Raw genomic sequence first — 18362 nt, forward strand, 5'->3', positions numbered from 1 at the left:
TCTTTTTACGTCCATCTGTCATCCATTAAGGCCGCACTAATCGTGGTATGACAATTGCACAGAATTGACCATTTAAGTCCAAACTGTAAAAAGAAACAAAACAGAGAGCAGGCTCATGGTGTAGTACAGTGTTTATGTTACTTGAGCGTGTGAATTCCTGTTGGAAAATGTATTGACTGTTCAGATGCGAAAGCCGAAAATGGTTGTGGCGTGAATCATGTTGTGCCAGAAATCCAACGATAACGAGATGCATTTTATGACATTTTATAGATGCAAAAATGATAGTCACAAAACCAAACACCTGTCAGCCACATCGCAGAGTGATGAGCAATAAGTGTTTAAAACCTCACGTCGCCGCTGAAGGGAATGTTTAAAGAATATTAGCGCCTGGGCCCGTTTTATTGTGCTTGAAACTGTGCTGTTTATTGAACGTTGGTAAGGCTGTCAGAAATCTCTGTCTTAAAATTCCAGCTAGAAATGTACTGAATAAAAAAGAAAATGAAACAAGCCAGTGTTTGATGGAAGGATCTAAGGACCTTTGTGCAAATATCAATGGGTGCGTGTGCGCTCCTGGGCATGGATGTGTGCAGTTGTGTGAGGTCGTCATGTGGTAAACAAAAGGCGCATCATTAGCACTCCAATCACTACTGTGTTTCACTCAGCGCTCCTCTTGCTTGATTTGAACTGTTGCTCTTTTCTGAAAGTCATTACGATCTGTGACAAACTGTCAGACAGCGGTGGTGCGGCCTGACTGTAACAACTTTATTTTGCTTTTCTGAGTGGGAGATAATCAACAGCAGTTATTTAGTTTTGGCTCTTTGACCTCTCTTTCTGCTTTAACTTGTAAAACACTTCATGCTTATTTTTGCACCAGCCACAGCTTCAGTCTGTACAGCTACTCCTTAAACCAGCCATGTTTTCAACAGAAAAAAAGGATTTGTCTCTAACCTAACATTTGACTACGGGTTTAAATTAAGTATGCATTAAGTATACATTTTGGGTCAAAAAAGATATATATCAATATTCCTCACATTTCCCATTCCCATCAACACCCCAGTTGGAATTATAGTGGGATTACAGCAAAGCTCGAACGTGAAGTGGTTGTTTGTTGTCTTTTTAAATAAACCAGTGGAAAAAATGTAAACTCAATCAGGTAGTAGGGTGTGATTCTGCTGGGATTATGCTTTTAAACTTTAATAGGTGCATATACACCACTCAAAAACCAAAAAACACTTAAAAAACACATCTACTCTTAATGGGCAAAGGTCATGCTGGATATCTGTACTGATGTTATGTGTTAGGAGTAAAAGGATGCCACACTGTTTCATGGAAATGAAAATTATCAACCTCCAGAGGGCTGAAAAAATGATGCAGGAGGCTAGTATGTTTTGTTTAAATTTCATTACAGCAACTCAAGGTGGCACTCAGTAGTTTGTATGGCCCCCACATGCTTGTATGCATGACTGACAACATCAGGGCATGCTCCTAATGAGATGATGGATGGTGTCCTCCCACATCTGGACTAGGCCATCACTGAGCTCCTGGACAGTCTGAGATGCAACCTGGCAGCGTTGGATAGACTGAAACATAAAGTCCAACAGTTGTTCTATTTAATTTCAGTCAAGTGAGTGTGGGGGGCCAGTCAGTTCTTTCATGCTCCAGGAACCGCTTGCCACATGAGGCCGTTCACCCGGAGGAACCCAAGCTCGCACCAGTGTAGGGTCTGACCATGTCACCAGAGATCATGTAGAGATCAGTGAGCCACGATCAAACCCTTCATGCTGAACCATGTTACAGACAACATAACGGTCTCCATGGCTCCTCCAGACCCTTTCACATCTATCACCTGTACCTGTGAACCTGTTCTCATCTGTGAAAAGCGCAGGGTGCCAGTGATAATTCTGGTTCTATGACCCCGCTACTTAACTCACCAGATCAGTATCCCAGAAGTTTAACTGAGTCGATGCTATACTCTGATTAAAAAATTTTCTCTTCTCTTTTTTTTTAAGTAGGTCATGTTTTCTTTTAATCTACGCTGTTACTGCCTATTTTTCTGTGTTCTTATATGTTCAAACAGGCATGTGGTTGGTATGCATGTTTTCTTTTCAGCTCAGCAAACTACACTTTTCATATCACATACCCAAAACCCAGAAGACGCAAGTGAAATACTTTATTCAAATCGACTAGCAGAAGGAACCTCATGCTGCTTAGAGTGCATTCAATATAATCACCAGTCTAACACTGAAAGTTCAGTTTAGTATGGGGTACGTGGGGCTTGAGAGGAATGTTTAGTAAGCTTCATATTTTTAGGGAAAAAAAGGTGTTTGTCTGACAGCGTCTGTAACTCCCATGCCCCCACACCTTTCAGAATTGAGTGAGATGCATCTAGATGTTTGAAGCAGTCCAAACTTAAACTTTAATGTCTTCCAGGTGAAAATATTCTCGCAGCCAGCTAACACAAGTGTATTGTATTGTATTTTAAAAAAACATCAACACAAAAACCAAAAGACAACAAAAAAGGCCTGCGCTGCCATGAGTTGCTGCTTCTGCTATTGAAACAATGAATGATGAAATGATGAAGCGCAATAAAAGAAGTCCAGTTTGAGTGCAACATGAATTTGAAGCCTTATCAAAATAATAATAAACCAGTAATTTATCAACTGTGGATGATTCAGATCTATGTCAGCTAAAATATCTTAGATATAAAATATAACAGCAAGCGTCCTCCACTGTATAATGTGTTTTCATTTAGAATATTGTTCATGGACAATAGATGCATCTCTTAATATGTTATGTTTTCATAATACTATTCAGAATACCTCACATTATGAAGCGCCTTGAGGCGACTTTTGTTGTGATTTGGCGCTATATAAATAAAATTGAATTGAATTGAATTGAATCAGATCTAAAAACAGGCGCCATTATTTATGCTGAAATTTGGCCAGTTTTACAAAAACACTCACTGTCTCTTACTCAGAAATGACACCATGAGTATAGTTTACATTAGCAGCCATTAGCAGCCATGCTTGCTACCAGTGTTGGTCAAGTTACTTGAAAAAAGTAATCAGTAACTAATTACTGATTACTTCCCCAAAAAAGTAATCCCGTTACTTTACTGATTACTTATTTTCAAAAGTAATTAATTACTTAGTTACTTAGTTACTTTTTAAAAACAAGATTTACAACCTGAATAGGTAATAAAGCGATAGATCTTTCAGCCCAATTCGACTTTTTCTGCATAATCCATCATACAAAATGTAATCAAATGGAAAAAGTCTCTTTTTAAAACTTGTTTTATTAGTTTTAATCTTTTAACTTGCATCAAGCAAAAATTAAATTATATGCAACATTCACCGACTTGAATAAATTAGTTTAACATTTAAACCTATTTTCTGCACATTCCAGCACATAAAATATTTTTTTGTGTGTGTTTACACTCACTCTTTCAAATAGATGCAAGTAAAACACAGCAGAAAATAAATAAAGTCACAGACTAGCGGTCCTTTTGCTCTATTTTCACCTGTAAAGCAGGAGTCGGGTAGGCGGAGGTTTACCCTGGTGCAGGTGTGCCGCAGCGGTCAGTGGAAGAATCAACGAGTTTCTCTGTGAATTTCCCATTACGTCATAGCGCACTCGGTGCTTGCTTGGAAGTTTAGGGGTTTTTTTTGCTGTAAAAAGAAGTTTTCTTCCCACGCACAACAGACGCTAATGTTTTTGTCACTTTTATGGAATCAAACTCAAAGGTCAGTACTTCCACGCTTTAAACGCTGCACGCTCATACTCTCTCCTGCACTCGATATATGATCCATTGTTGATCTGCACACAGCTGTTGTCACAAACGTCGCACTTGCTTACATTACTGTCATGAGACATTCTCGCAAAAAAATCACGGTTTTAGTAACGCAGTAACGCAGCGTTTCTACGGGAAAGTAACGGTAATCTAATTACCATTTTTGCAATAGTAATCCCTTACAAGTAACGCGTTACTGCCCATCTCTGCTTGCTACTATTTTGCCCTTTTTAAATATCTTGCCAATTAAGGGACTGGCATTGAGGGGGAAGTGGACACTCTTTTGTATTTTCTACCCTGTGTGTGATATTTTGTATGTCTCGTATTTACTCTGTGACATATGGATGACACCCAGGGAAAAAAACACTCATTTAAACAGTTCAGTAAGAAGATATTGAACTACTTTTTGCTCACATGCCGGGTAAACACTTTTTATTTAAATAAAAATCTTTTCTTTGAGTCCGTTTTGCAGCTCCTGTTAAATGTCCAATAAAGACATAATGCTTTCGACTCTTACCTGCAGGACGCTGCACTACACTGAGCTATGCTCGACCTCTTTGCCAGAGATACTTACATATTATTTTCATACAGCGTTTTGTGTTGATCTAATAATCAGGCTTTAATAAGCTAAATAATAATAAGCTAAACTGTACTTGGAAGTTAAACCTGCTGCCTAGACATTATTGTTATAATCTGCGGGGCGTAGATTGCGTGTTGTGGAGAAAAGGCTCCAAATGCAAACTCGCAGGCAGGCGGAGATCAACAAGAAACGAGCCATTACAAAACTAAGGCAACAACACAAAAAGCACAAGGCAACTAGGAAGCATATACAAAAACTAAACTGGGAGGAAACACTAGGAGCACTGCAACTGAGAAACACAGAAGAAAAGTAAAATGTTGGTCTGACAAGAGATAAAGGGAGACAGAAGATAAATACAAAAGCAGGTGACGAGGGGGAGTGGAGGCACATGGGAACACAGATGAACTCAATAGTAGTTAACGAGACAAAGGAAGCAAAACTCAATACAAAACACAAGGGAACATAGGCTACAAATAAAACAGGAAGTAACAGCACAGAGACTGAGATTAGGACACTCAGACGGAGACACGACTGACTTCACAAGGAGACACAACAGGACGAAACAAATGCAAGAGACAAAGGAAACAGTAGGAGAAATAACTAAATATAAGGATAACATACACACAAATAGACTAATACAAGGGAGTTGATACAAGACAATGGCGCACAGAGGGTGACAGAACTTAATGACCATCAGGCACACAAGATGAGGGACGAGCAAAGTAAGATGTAAAGAACAAAAGGACGCGGACTATACACAGACAGAAAGGGATACAGAACTGACTACATACAGGGGACACTAGGGGGGACACAGAGACAAGACCAAGGTGAAAAACAAGAGGAAAATAACTAAGCCAAGAGACTAAGAAGTAAAGACAAGAGTAACTAAACTAGCAGACACTGAAACTACTAAACAAAGGTTCTAGGAATAATACATGAAATGAGACTAAACATTAAATAAACCAAGAATCAGCCTGAAATATAAGACCAGAAACACTGGAGCAAAGGATCCAGGACCACGACTGTTGTGTTACCAAAGGTATTCATCCGATAACCTCAGGGGAACAGTTTTATCTTCAGGCTTTTTGATGTTCTTGCTATCAGCTACTGATCAGGGACTTGTCTGTTTTCGCCACGAGACTGGCAGTGTTAAAATGTGTGAGAGTTAAACTTTGAGCACTTTGTGAATGTATTTGTGCATACACGTGTGTGACTGTTGTTCCGTGGCTGTTTCCACTTGGTTGTCTGCCTGCGCCAACGCATGTGAATGTGTATTCATGCGTTTTCACCTGCGGCTGAGGCATAAAGAAGCGTGAACGTTAGCATGCTTTTTTGTTAACACTGAATGAATCAGTGTGTGTGAGTGATTATGTATGTAGCCATCTAAAAGCAAAGATACTAGATGACTACCTCGCTTAAATGCGACTGTGTGGTTTTGTGTTTTGCCAAGTGCATTCGTTCCTCTTTTTTTTACCCTCCTGCTTTGATTTGTGTGATACTTGATCCTCTTCTGATAAAAAACTACAGCCTCTCAGAAAGTCTTTTTTTTTTTTTTTTTTTTTTTTTTTTTTTTTTTTTTCTTTTGCCTGTCCCGTTTGGTTCTTTTGCCATCAGAATTATTGTCTAAAGGCGAAGAAAGATGCCCAACGGATTTTCTTTACCAAATTGACCATCCCAGCTTTGCCGTAATGGTCCATTTGATTCACCTTTTATTCTTTATTTTATTTTCACTTGCTGAATACGGGACAGACTTGACTGGGGGAAAGAAAAGGGAGAAAGAAAGAGGGGAAGAAAAACAGTTGAGAAGAGGGACGGGGGAGAAGGGCAAAAAACAAAAACCAACAGAATAAGCAGAAGAAAAAAAAAAAAAAAAAAAATACATATATCGATCACCTGGATCACCTGTTGAGAAAGAAAAAAGAAAACAAGCAGAAGAAAACGAGAGTAATACAATAAACCACATCACAATGATATATGGGAATATGACAGTAAATACTAAATATTAAACATTATTGTGCAGCACGTAAGATCGACAGCACAGTGTGCATTGAGGTAGGAGCCAAAAAGGGTGTAGTTTGTGTGTGTGATCACCCGTGTGTACACCTGTGAGCATGGACGCGCTTGTTTTCTTAAAAGGTTCCCTCATGTAATGATCTGCTAGAGGGTGTGGGGGGCCACTGCCCCGTCCTCCAGGGCATGAAGCAGGTATGGAGGAGATCAAAACCCCAGACATCCAGAGGCCCCCAGAACACAAGAGACCAAGGAAGACCAACAGAGGGGCAGCCGCGCCACTGTCCCAGAAAGAGCTGAGGAGAGTCCCAGATGAGGGGTCACCCAGCAGCCACGGAGCAGAAGCCAGGGGGGGCTGCAGTGACGTGCCCGTGAGCTCCGCCGGCAGCCAGCTGTGCCTGAGTGACCGAGCCCCAGGCCGAGAGGCCGGGGGCACCCCACCTCCGAAGTGGCCCAAGCGAGCCCCAGGCTCCAGGCCCCGATAAGCAGCCGCCAAGGAGTGAGCCGGTGTGTACCCGGACGCCCACCCCCGGACACAAAGAACCACCAACGCACCGACGTCTGAGGGAGTCCGCCCCCGGCAGGGGAAGTGGTGGGGGGAGATAGGCCTCCAAACCTTGGAGGGCCTGAGCTGTCCTCAGAGAGGTGGCATCTGATACCCAACCTGACATACAGACACAGACATACAGGCACACACAGATACAAACATCCATTCCCACCCTCATGCTCTCATATGCACTTACTCCACACTCAACCAACGTGGAGACAGACATAAAGAGACGCTGTACACACAATCACACTCCCCAAGCGTACTCTACGAACCGGGTCTAGGTACCCTTGCCCCTGGAGGGGGGAACTGCACCCAGACCCAGGTTGTGTTACCCTTTTCCCTGCAGTGGGGAGAAGCAGACCGCCCCGACTCCGCAGCAGCAGGGAGGCCCCACACTCCGGACCCCAGTCGGACGGCCAACTCCTCCTCCTAGCCCCCCTGCTCCAGCAGAAAGCAGAGAACGAGGGTGAGAGAAGACTCCTAACCTCCCTCCACCCGCTCATTGTAGTGTTGATGTATGTGTGTTCTAAGGTGCGTTTAAAACCCAGGAGGGCATGGAGCTACCTGCCAGAGAGCAGCAGGTAAGCACATAGTCCCTCCTGCTAGCCCTCAATGTCTACGTGTATTTAAAATTGAGAGGTGGGCAACGACGCCGGGGGTGAGGTGTACACCCTGATGGTAATTGGGATTCCGTGTAGCGTGCCCACCCCCAAGATCCTATATTTATGTGTAATGAGAATGTGAGTAATGTGAATGTCTAAGTTGCGGGATAAAATTGAGGCAGAGGCAGCCAGAAGGGGACAGAGGGGGGGGGGTTACCTCCTCTGCACCCTGGTGACACACCCCCACTCCAAGGCCCTGCATGTGTGGGTGGTTGTGGTGGAGCGGGAAGAGGGAGGCAGCTGGAGATGGGGAGGGAAGGAAGGGAGGAGTAAGTGACCCCTCCCTGGGGCCAGCTCCCCCGCTGACCCCAGTAGGCACCCCCATACTCCGCGACCCACCAGGGAAGGGGGGCCCAGGCCCATCCGAACCGGGGCCCAGCGCAGCGGCGCCGCCCGGCCCCACAGAGCCCGGGGCAGTCCACTCAACCCCACAACAGAGAAAACTGCACCCACCCCATCATCCACTCATCTTCCAGACTACATAAGACAATAGACGCCCAGGCTGAGATCTTCCTCCACCTCTCCTGTATCTCCCCCTCTTGCAGAGAGAGTTCCTGAGAGAGGAAAGCCCCTGCAAGATGTGACAACCCCCCCCCCCCACCAGTTGAAGAGCCCCCCAGCTGGCTCGGCGCACCGGCGGCACCCTGCGCCAGTGGCGGGCCCCCATATACCCACCGGCCCACAACCCCGGCAACACACCAACCAGGACCCAGGCCCCCGAGGCCCGGCCAGGGCCCCAGGCCAGAGCCGGAGCGCCCCCAGAACCTCACGCCCGTCCCGGACCCACCCAGGGGCAGCCAGGCTACCAGGTCAGTAACCCCCGTCCGTCAGCACAGACCCTCCCCTAGCCCCGCTGCACGTAGCCACGAGGAAGCCGTCACCTAAGAGCCAACAGAGCCCCTAATTGGCCATGACCGCTACCCCGGGTTGAGCCCCCCAAGGAAGATGCTCCCGGGGAACCCCCCGACGCCCCAAGCCTGACCCTACCCCCACACCAATCACAACAGTGAAGGCGAGACCAAAATATGACCCCCCACCCCCACTAGGTGATGGAGCTGATCAGAGGAGCCCAGAGCGATTGATCTGATGTGGTGGCAGAGGCTGTATCAAGACTAATGTAATCTAATAGATAATTTCTATATTGGTTAGAATTAAGATTGTTTTTATTTTTCCAGTTCATGAGGACTGTTTTCTTGGCTATGCATAGAGCAGTGAAAACCATATGGGCTATATTCTTTTCTGAAGTGACATTATCTAAGCTGCCCAACAAACACACTAAGGGGGAAGTTGGAATGTTACATTTCAGACACTTTGATAAGTCTTCACATATCTCGCGCCAAAACTTCTGAACTGGTGGACAGAACCAAAGAGCGTGGATATAATTGTCCGGTGAATTGGTTTGGCAGTGTGAGCAGTTGTTGGTAGATGCAAAGCCCATCTTGAACATCCGATGACCTGTATAGTGCACTCTATGTAGTATTTTGTATTGAATTAATTGAAGACTGGGATTTCTGATTAGATGAAAGGTTTTTAAGCAAATCTGAGACCAGAAGTTTTGGTCTAAGTTAACTGATAAATCCGCTTCCCATTTTGCAATAGGAAGTGATATTGATTCATCTGTTTTAGAAAGCATTCTGTATATTTTGGATAGTAATTTGGGGGTTTTAAGAGTAAAAAATTGAACCACACTTGGTGGTGTTTGTAGTTCAACTTGACCCAGTTTAAATTTCTTTTTTATTATGGATTTAATTTGTTGATATTCTAAAAATCTTTTCTTGTTGATCCCATATTGTGTAACTAGTCTGTCAAATGAAATAAATTCTGTTCCTTCTAGTATATGTTCTACATATTTGATTCCTTTACCATTCCAATCTGAAAAGTTTATCATATTATTGTTTTGTAATATGTCAGGGTTGTTCCAGATAGGTGTACGTTTGCATGGGGTTAATGAAGACTCTGTCAACTTCAGAAACTCCCACCATGCTGTCAGAGAAGAGCTGATGTTGATGCTTTTGAAGCATTCATGTCGTTGGATGTTTGAGCTGATAAATGGTAGATCTGAAATCTCTAGATTATTGCAAAGTGCTTGTTCTACATCTAGCCAAGGTTCATCTAAGAGGGTATGTTTTAGCCATCCTGAGATAAACTGAAGCCTGTTGGCTAAGAAGTAGTGCTGAAAGTTAGGTAGTTCTAATCCTCCTTTATCCTTGGTCTTTTGTAGTGTTTTTAAGCTTATACGTGGGGGCTTATTTTTCCAAAGGAATTTGGACATATATGAATCTAGAGATCTGAACCAATCTTGCGGCGGTTTAGTTGGGATCATTGAGAATAAATAATTTATTTTTGGTAATACCATCATTTTTATAGCAGCAACCCTTCCCATGAGTGATATGGGTAGACATTTCCATCTAGCCAGATCACCTTCTACTTTCTTTAAAAGTGGGGTATGGTTTAATTTAGTTAGATCTGCAAGCTTGGGAGAAATATTAATACCTAAATATTTTATATTTCCCGATTGCAGTGGAGTAGAAGAGGAATTATGGAAGCAGCAATTAATAGGAAGGACTGTAGATTTTGACCAGTTAATTGAGTAATCTGATATTCTTGCAAAATAGTTTATCAATTCAATCACCCCAGTGATATTGGTTTGTGAATTTTGGAGAAAGAGTAACACATCATCAGCATAAAGGCTGATTTTATGTTCTACGTTCTTGCATTTTATGCCCTTAATTGCTGAATTCTGTCTAATTGCTGCTGCTAGTGGTTCGATAAAAATTGCAAACAGTGAAGGGGAGAGTGGGCATCCCTGCCTGGTGCCCCTCAGGAGACATAAGCTGGAGGATGTCTGGTCATTTGTTCTGACACAAGCTGTTGGGGAATTATATAATATTTTTAACCAGTTGATGAAAGAAGATCCAAAACCAAATTTGTGTAAAGTTGCAAATAGAAATTTCCAGTTAACTCTGTCAAACGCTTTTTCTGCATCTAAGGAAAATATTGTAGTTTCAAGGTTTTTACTGTATGAGTAGTCTATCAAATTAAGTAATCTACGTGTATTTGTTGATGAGTGCCTACCTTTTATGAAACCAGTTTGGTCAGGATGAATTAAGAGGGGGGTTATTTTCTCTAGTCTCTTCGAGAGAGCTTTGCAGATTATTTTGAGGTCTACATTAATAAGGGATATTGGACGATAGCTTGAGGGATATACAGGGTCTTTGCCTGGTTTTAGCAGGAGATTAATGTTTGCAGAATTCATATTTGATGGAAGTCTGCCCTTTTCTTTGATTTCTAACAACGTTCTGTAAAAAACTGGTGCTAGAATCGTCCAGAATTCTTTGTAGAATTCTGCAGGAAAGCCGTCTGGACCTGGAGCCTTATTATTGGACATATTTATCAGGGCTTCCTGGAGTTCACCTGATGTCAGTGGCGAATCCAGTGCCATTGCTTGAGATTCTAATAATTTTGGGAGAGTTATGTTGTCTAAAAATTGATCAATTTCCTTTTTAGATGGGTTTATTTGTGGTGAATACAACGTTTTATAGAAATCCCTGAAAATGTTGTTTATTTGTTTCGGTTCATATATTGTGTTCCCAGATGAATCTTGAACAGCACATATAGTTGTTTTTTCTTTATTTATTTTTAACTGGTTTGCTAGAAATTTACCGGATTTATTACTATGTTCATAATTTTGTAAGCGTAGTCTTTGTACTAAGAATTTTGTTTTTCTATCAATTATCTCATTTAATTCTAGTTTTGTTTTGCGTATTTTGTTCAATGTTTCCTGATCTTGGTGGGACGCGTAGGCTTCTTCTAGTGATTTGATGTTTTTTTCTAATTCCTGAATATTTTTGTTTTCTTTTTTCTTTTTATGTGATGAGAAAGAAATTATTTTACCTCTCATCACAGCTTTCCCTGCTTCCCATAAAACAGAAGCTGATGTTCCGGGAGTGTCATTAAAGTCTAAATATGAAGTCCACTCTTTTTTAAAATATTTAATAAAGTCTTCATCATTAAGCAGTGATGTATTAAATCTCCAGTTTTTACTTGGCATAGTATTATTCTTGTGCATTAGTGTTAGAGATACAGGAGCATGATCGCTGACAGCTATAGGATGAATCTCAATGTCTGAAATGTCGCTCAGCAGTGAGCTGCTGACCAAAAAATAATCCAGACGAGAGTAGGAGTGATAAACATGTGAGAAAAAAGTATATTCCTTACTGGTGGGGTGAAGGGAGCGCCATGCATCGCAAAGACCAAAGTCGCTCATATACTGTTTGATTATATTTGTGGACTGCCAATTACGCTGAGTTCCTGCTGTATTGAGCCTATCCATTTCTTCATTCAGTCCAAGGTTGAGGTCGCCTCCAAGCACAAGTGTGCCATCTAAGTGTTCAGAGAGTGCACTGAAAAAACCGTGAAAGAATGAGGGATCATCAACATTTGGACCATATACACTTACAATACATAGATTTTTATCAAGTATAGATAGTTTAATGATTAAGAATCTGCCCTCTGGATCTATAACTGTATCGAGTACTGTGAAATTAATTTTTTTATGAATTAAAATTGCTACTCCCCTTTGTCTAGAATTATAACAGGCTGAGAACACATTAGGAAACTCAGGTGTTTTAAGTTCATTCGAACCTCTAAGAGGTCTGTGGGTCTCTTGTAAAAGGACAACATCTGCCTGTAGTTTTTTGAGTTGGTTAAATATTTTTAACCTCTTTTCTCTGGAGCCAGCTCCATTTACATTCCATGTAACGAATCTTAGTGCACCCATAGATGTCTGTGCATAAATAGGGGTGTACTCTGTGTGTGTCGCTTAGACAGGTGGAGAGAATATATCACTTGTTCATAAATAAGGAGAGGGAGAGAGAGAAAAAATGTGTGGCGAGATGCTCCCCGAGTCTGACTATGTGTTTGCATATTTACTAATATGAGTATGCTTGGCTTAAGTGTGTGTATCCCATAGGTCTGTGTGCGCTGTCTGACTGATGTAAATGTGCTGCCGTTGAGCGCATGACTGTGCGTGATCGTGCAGTGAGTAAGTGTCGAAATAAATGATGTTGTTTGTGGAAGAGTGTGGAAGCAGGTGATCGAAGCAGTGAAAGAAATAAAGAAAGAAACCAAGGACGAGGGTGAGCAGCATAAAAACAAGAGGGGGAAAAGAGAGGAAAAAAAAAAAAAACGAGAAGAGAGAAAAGAAAACGTAAACATTCCAATTAAATCACTGACGGAGAGTGACGGTGTTAATATTGCTATGAAATCACACTTAAGATGTGATTTGATACCGGTAAGTTAAACAAATGTTAATCCAAGTTAGTGTGAGTGGATAGGGAAAGGGTGTAGCGGATTCTTATCTGGTCTGAAGTTAATACAGCCACGGAGTGATGTTGGGGTCGCGGTGGAGCTGTCCGTCCACGTACAGCCGGTCCACAGCGATGACAGCGCGGGAGCCTTTCTGGATGAAGCCGCGTCGAAGTGGGAAGAGGACCCTGCGTCGTTCCAGGATCTCTTTGGGGAACTGATCGTTCACGCTGAAGTCCGTTCCTTTTAATTCCCTGCCGCGGCTTTTCACATGTTGTTTTTGTTTGAAGTGGCCGAATTTGGCCACGATAGGACGTGGTCTCCCGGCCGTAGCCCGAATGGGGCCGAGGCGATGCACCCTATCGAAGACGATGTTCTTCACCATGTCCTCCGGCAGCTTCAGGTGGGTTTTGATGAAGCTTTTTACCGTGGTCTCCGCGTCCTCTCCAGCGGCTTCTGGAATACCAGAAAATACTAGATTATCACGCATGCTACGAGCTTGTAGATCAATAACCGTTTCTTTTATTTTTTTATTTTCTCTATTTAGCTGAGTAACATTTTCTGTGAGAGATTTCACCAACTCCCTTAGCGTGGCATTTTCAGCAGCGAGCGTTTCCACTTGCTGCTGGCTGAACTCCAGGGATTCTCGCAAGCATTTAAATTCCCGGTGAAGAATCTCCACCAGGGACAGCCTTGCGTCGAAACTGGACAATCGCTTGTCGATTGACTCCAGTATGTCGGCAATATCTTTGCCAGCTGGCGATGTTGTGCCGGGGGAATCTGCCGGGCGTTGTCTTTTCGACGACGGCGTCTCAGATTTGGCCGGGGAAGCTGTACTCTGGGCCTTCTTCATCACGAGATCCTGAAAGCACTGATCAATATAATCTTGGAGAGCGTCTAAACTCTCCCCGTTGTTCTCCAGGGTGTTGGAGATAATTTAGACAAATATTGTTAGTTATGAGACAATTGATAAGTGTATTTGGTAATACTGAAGCTTAAAGAAATTTGTTCAAATCTAAACTACCATTTGCTTTAATTTTCCGCCAAAATCTCCGGCGTCTGACGTCAGTTACAACATTAGTCGCTTACCTTGACTGTCACTTCCGCCTCCGCCTCTGACCTGAGTGTGATTACTCTTTGTGAATGTATTTGTGCATACACGTGTGTGACTGTTGTTCCGTGGCTGTTTCCACTTGGTTGTCTGCCTGCGCCAACGCATGTGAATGTGTATTCATGCGTTTTCACCTGCGGCTGAGGCATAAAGAAGCGTGAACGTTAGCATGCTTTTTTGTTAACACTGAATGAATCAGTGTGTGTGAGTGATTATGTATGTAGCCATCTAAAAGCAAAGATACTAGATGACTACCTCGCTTAAATGCGACTGTGTGGTTTTGTGTTTTGCCAAGTGCATTCGTTCCTCTTTTTTTTACCCTCCTGCTTTGATTTGTGTGATACTTGATCCTCTTCTGATAAAAAACTACAGCCTCTCAGAAAGTCTAGCCCGCAGCTGCTCCAACTCTCATGCTATCCTCCATCTTCCGCCCTTCTTTCCTTTCACACTCACCAGCTTTTATGGAGGCAATAAATAACCTTGCTCTGTCTCCATGTTTAACTTAGGGTTTAGAGGCCGGTGTAGTGGACTCCGTTTAACATTACACTGTACAAAAGCAGGGTTCATCAATGGGCCATCAAACATCCTTAAATCTAAATCTAAGAACAACCTAATTTCAACATTTTTTGATGTCTGGGCATCTAGTCTGTGGATTTTTGTTTCTACTGTACCAGCTTTACAAAAAATACTTCACGGCTTCTGGTCAGAAAAATATTGTGTTGTTGTAAATGGTGGTCCCATATTTCCCATTAATGCTCTTTGCAGCTGCAAGTCTTAACTGGAATTATGTTGTGATTACAGGAATGGGAGAAAGGTGTGTTGTTTGATGAAATCAACCATCAGCGAGTTAATGAAGTGTGGCACTGCTAGGCTTACACCTGTAGATTTAAATACGTCAGTATAAAAACACAGGAGCATGAGTGAGATGCTTGACTGGAAGTGATTAAGAAGGTACTTTCTGCTGCTTAATGTGCAAAACGGTTCCTTACAAAAATAGCAACAAACATTGGTGTGACCGGTTCATCTGCACTACCCTCGTCCTCTAAAACATCAGGTGTAATCATGCAAAGTTTCGTATAATGTTGATTTCATGCATCTGGCATGCATGGAGATGATGGGTTAGGCCAAACTAAAATACACTTAACTTAAAGTTGTAGCTAGCAAATATTTCCAAGGCTGATTCAGTTATCAATTTTAATGTCCTACTTAATCATCTGATGTTATCCTCTTAAATTCCTGACACAGAAATCCAATCCTGACATTTTGAACCCAGCAACATGACCTGATAAGTCAGTAGAATAACTGAATTTTTCTTTTAGTTAAACAACAACTTGAGAAGGTATTTTAAGCTAGGCTTACTACGCCCTTGTATTGGTATATAGTTTCGTATAGCAACAGAAAACACACTTAAAAATGTACCTTCTGAGTTTTCAGGCAAGAAAAACAGCTTCTTTAGATTCTTCCAGATGTAGGTTATTAGTCCCTTTGGATCGGATGAATAGTTAATGAAGGAATTCTTAAGGTTGCCCTTAGAAGAACCCCTGAAGGTTCCTCTAAGGCCTTTATTTTTAAAGAGACTCGATTAAGCCAGGCTAAAACAAACACAAGGATTGTTCCTGAGATGGATAGACCCTTATGGAAAACCAGCACAGCTAAGTGAACGCGAAACCCGGAGAAAGCTGAGGCAACTCCCATTAATTATGATCTATATGTGTTTTAGCAAGGATTAACAAGGCAGATGAAGGAAGTGGCGTGTACTTCTGTGATTATTTAAAAGCCCTCATGGATCTGAAAGGCAAACACAATTTCCACACTGGAGGGCTGCAAGCAGAATCCCAGAATGGAGGGGAGGAAGGCTTTTCCACCACCATATATGGTTTCATCCTGAACTTCCTGCCCCATTGTTGAATCTCCCCTGACTTCAATATATGTTAAATAATTCAGCTATACATGTTTTGTGCTCGCTGGAGTCTAATACAAGGTAGTTACTTTGTTTTACAACCTCATATTATCAACCTTAGACTGTAGCCCATAGTAATATTGAGCTCATGACTGTTCATTGACTTTTAATGACAAAAATGTTTTCATTTCATGATCATGCTTTTACACCCGGGTGCTGCATTCCTGCTTATTTACAAAATTTTGCAGAAACATAAATTCAGTGCATCTCTTAGAAGAACAAAAAGGAATAAAGGAACAGTTTGCTGTTTTTACCTTTGTAGTGTGCTATCAATTACTTCTTATATTCCTGGTAATTAGGTGTTTATTCAGATGACCTAAGTGCATCTCCTTAAGTTAAATACTAATTCGTTCACCCTTTCTAAGTACCTGCGTGATGGAAGTGAATAATACTCGTAGTATACTCGAGGTTTTTGCACTTTGGAAAAATAACACAAGGCTTTTGTCTGTATGTTCACCATTTTCCTGGAGTCTTCATTGCTCACTCACTCATGTTTATTGAACAGCACGTTTTTGTAAGCTGCTTTTATCTGAGTCGATGTTGGATAATTCACATTAGTAACCACTGGATTGTTTTTCTTGGCCATCATGCTTTAATTACACTGCTGTTGGTGTGTTTTCAGGCAGCCGTTGGTTGTATTGCTCTGCTTTACAGCACTCTTTGCATATAATTTGTTCTTGGTTAACATCACTTGCCCAAAATCTTCAGTATTTCCAAACAACGGATGATCTGCTTCAAGGGACACACTCTTCGCCTTCTGCCGTGCCAGACATTGCAGTTTTGCTGTATATCTGTCTGAATGAACAGCTGTGACTGGCACATGCAGGCGTGTGGTCAGGCAGTGATTTAGGGAGTGCTTGATTGGCTTTTGCTTTGCGTTCCGTTGGTGGAACACGCATTTTCAGTACTGCTTGATCATGTTCATTTATCATTTGTGGGAAGCCAAAATCATAATCAAGAATGAAATTGTTTTTTTTTTTCCTTTTTTGTTTTTTTTGCCTGTCCCGTTTGGATCTTTAGCCATCAGAATTGTTGTCTGAAGGCCAAGAAAGATGCCAAGTGGATTTACTTTACCAAGTGGATCATCGTGGCCTTGCCATATTGGTCCATTTGATTGACCTTTATTATAATTATGTACTTATTTTATTTTCGTTTTTTAAAGATGGGACAGACATGACTGGGGGATAGGACAGGGAGAAAGAATGAAAGAGAGAGAGGGAGAGAAAGAAAAATAGAGGGGAGAAGAGATGGTGAGAAAGGGGGGAAGAAAAAAAAAGAACAACAAACAAAACACCTGGATCACCTGTATGGAGATTAAAAAAAAAAACAGAAGAGAAAACAAACAACAAAAAGCAACATAATAAAAACAACACCATCACAATAAACTAGCTAACAGTAGATAACAGTAGATACTAAATATTGGTGGCAGAGCAGGTCAGCCAATAATCAGAAGGTCGGTGGTTCGATCCCAGGTTGCCTCCTGGCTGCATGCCAAATATCCTTGGGCAAGATACTAACCCCATATTTGCCTACTGGTGGTGGTCAGAGGGCCCGGTGGCGCCAGTGTCCGGCAGCCTCGCCTCTGTCAGTGCACCCCAGGGCAGCTGTGGCTACAATGTAGCTTGCCATCCCCAGTGTGTGAATGGGTGAATGACTGAATGTAGTGTAAAGCGCTTTGGGGTCCTTAAGGACTAGAAAAGCGCTATACAAATGCAGGCCATTTACCATTACATGTTATTGTTTTTTTTTCTTTTTTAATTTCACCTGTTGAGAATGAAAAAAGAAAACAAGCAGAAGAAAACGAGAGCAATAGAATAAACAACATCATGATGATATATGGGAATATAACTGTAAATACTAAATATTAAACATTATTGTGCAGCACGTAAGATTGACAGTGCTTTGAGGTAGGAGACAAAAAGGGTGTAGTTTGTGTCTGTGAGCACCTGTGTGTACACCTCTGAGCATGAGCGCGCTTGTTTTTAAAAGGTTCCTTCATGTGATGATCTGCTAGAGGGTGTGGGGATCCACAGCCCCGTCCACCAGGGCATGAAGCAGGTATGGAGGAGATCAAAACTCCAGACATCCAGAGGCCCTCAGAACACAAGAGACCAAGGAAGACCAACAGAGGGGCAGCCGTGCCACTGTCCCAAAAAGAGCTGAGGAGAGTCCCAGATGAGGGGTCACTCAGCAGCCGCAGAGCAGAAGCCGGGGGGTTGCAGTGACATGCCCGTGAGCTCCGCCGGCAGCCAGCTGCGCCAGAGTGACCGAGCCCCAGGCCGAGAGGCCGAGGGCACCCCACCCCCGAAGTGGCCTGAGCGAGCCCCAGGCTCCAGGCCCCGATAAGCAGCCACCAAGGAGTGAGCCGGTGTGTACCTGGACGCCCATCCCC

The sequence above is a fragment of the Neolamprologus multifasciatus genome, chromosome 19, assembly GCF_963576455.1.
Source record: "Neolamprologus multifasciatus chromosome 19, fNeoMul1.2, whole genome shotgun sequence".
In the NCBI taxonomy this organism is placed as follows: Eukaryota; Metazoa; Chordata; class Actinopteri; order Cichliformes; family Cichlidae; genus Neolamprologus; species Neolamprologus multifasciatus.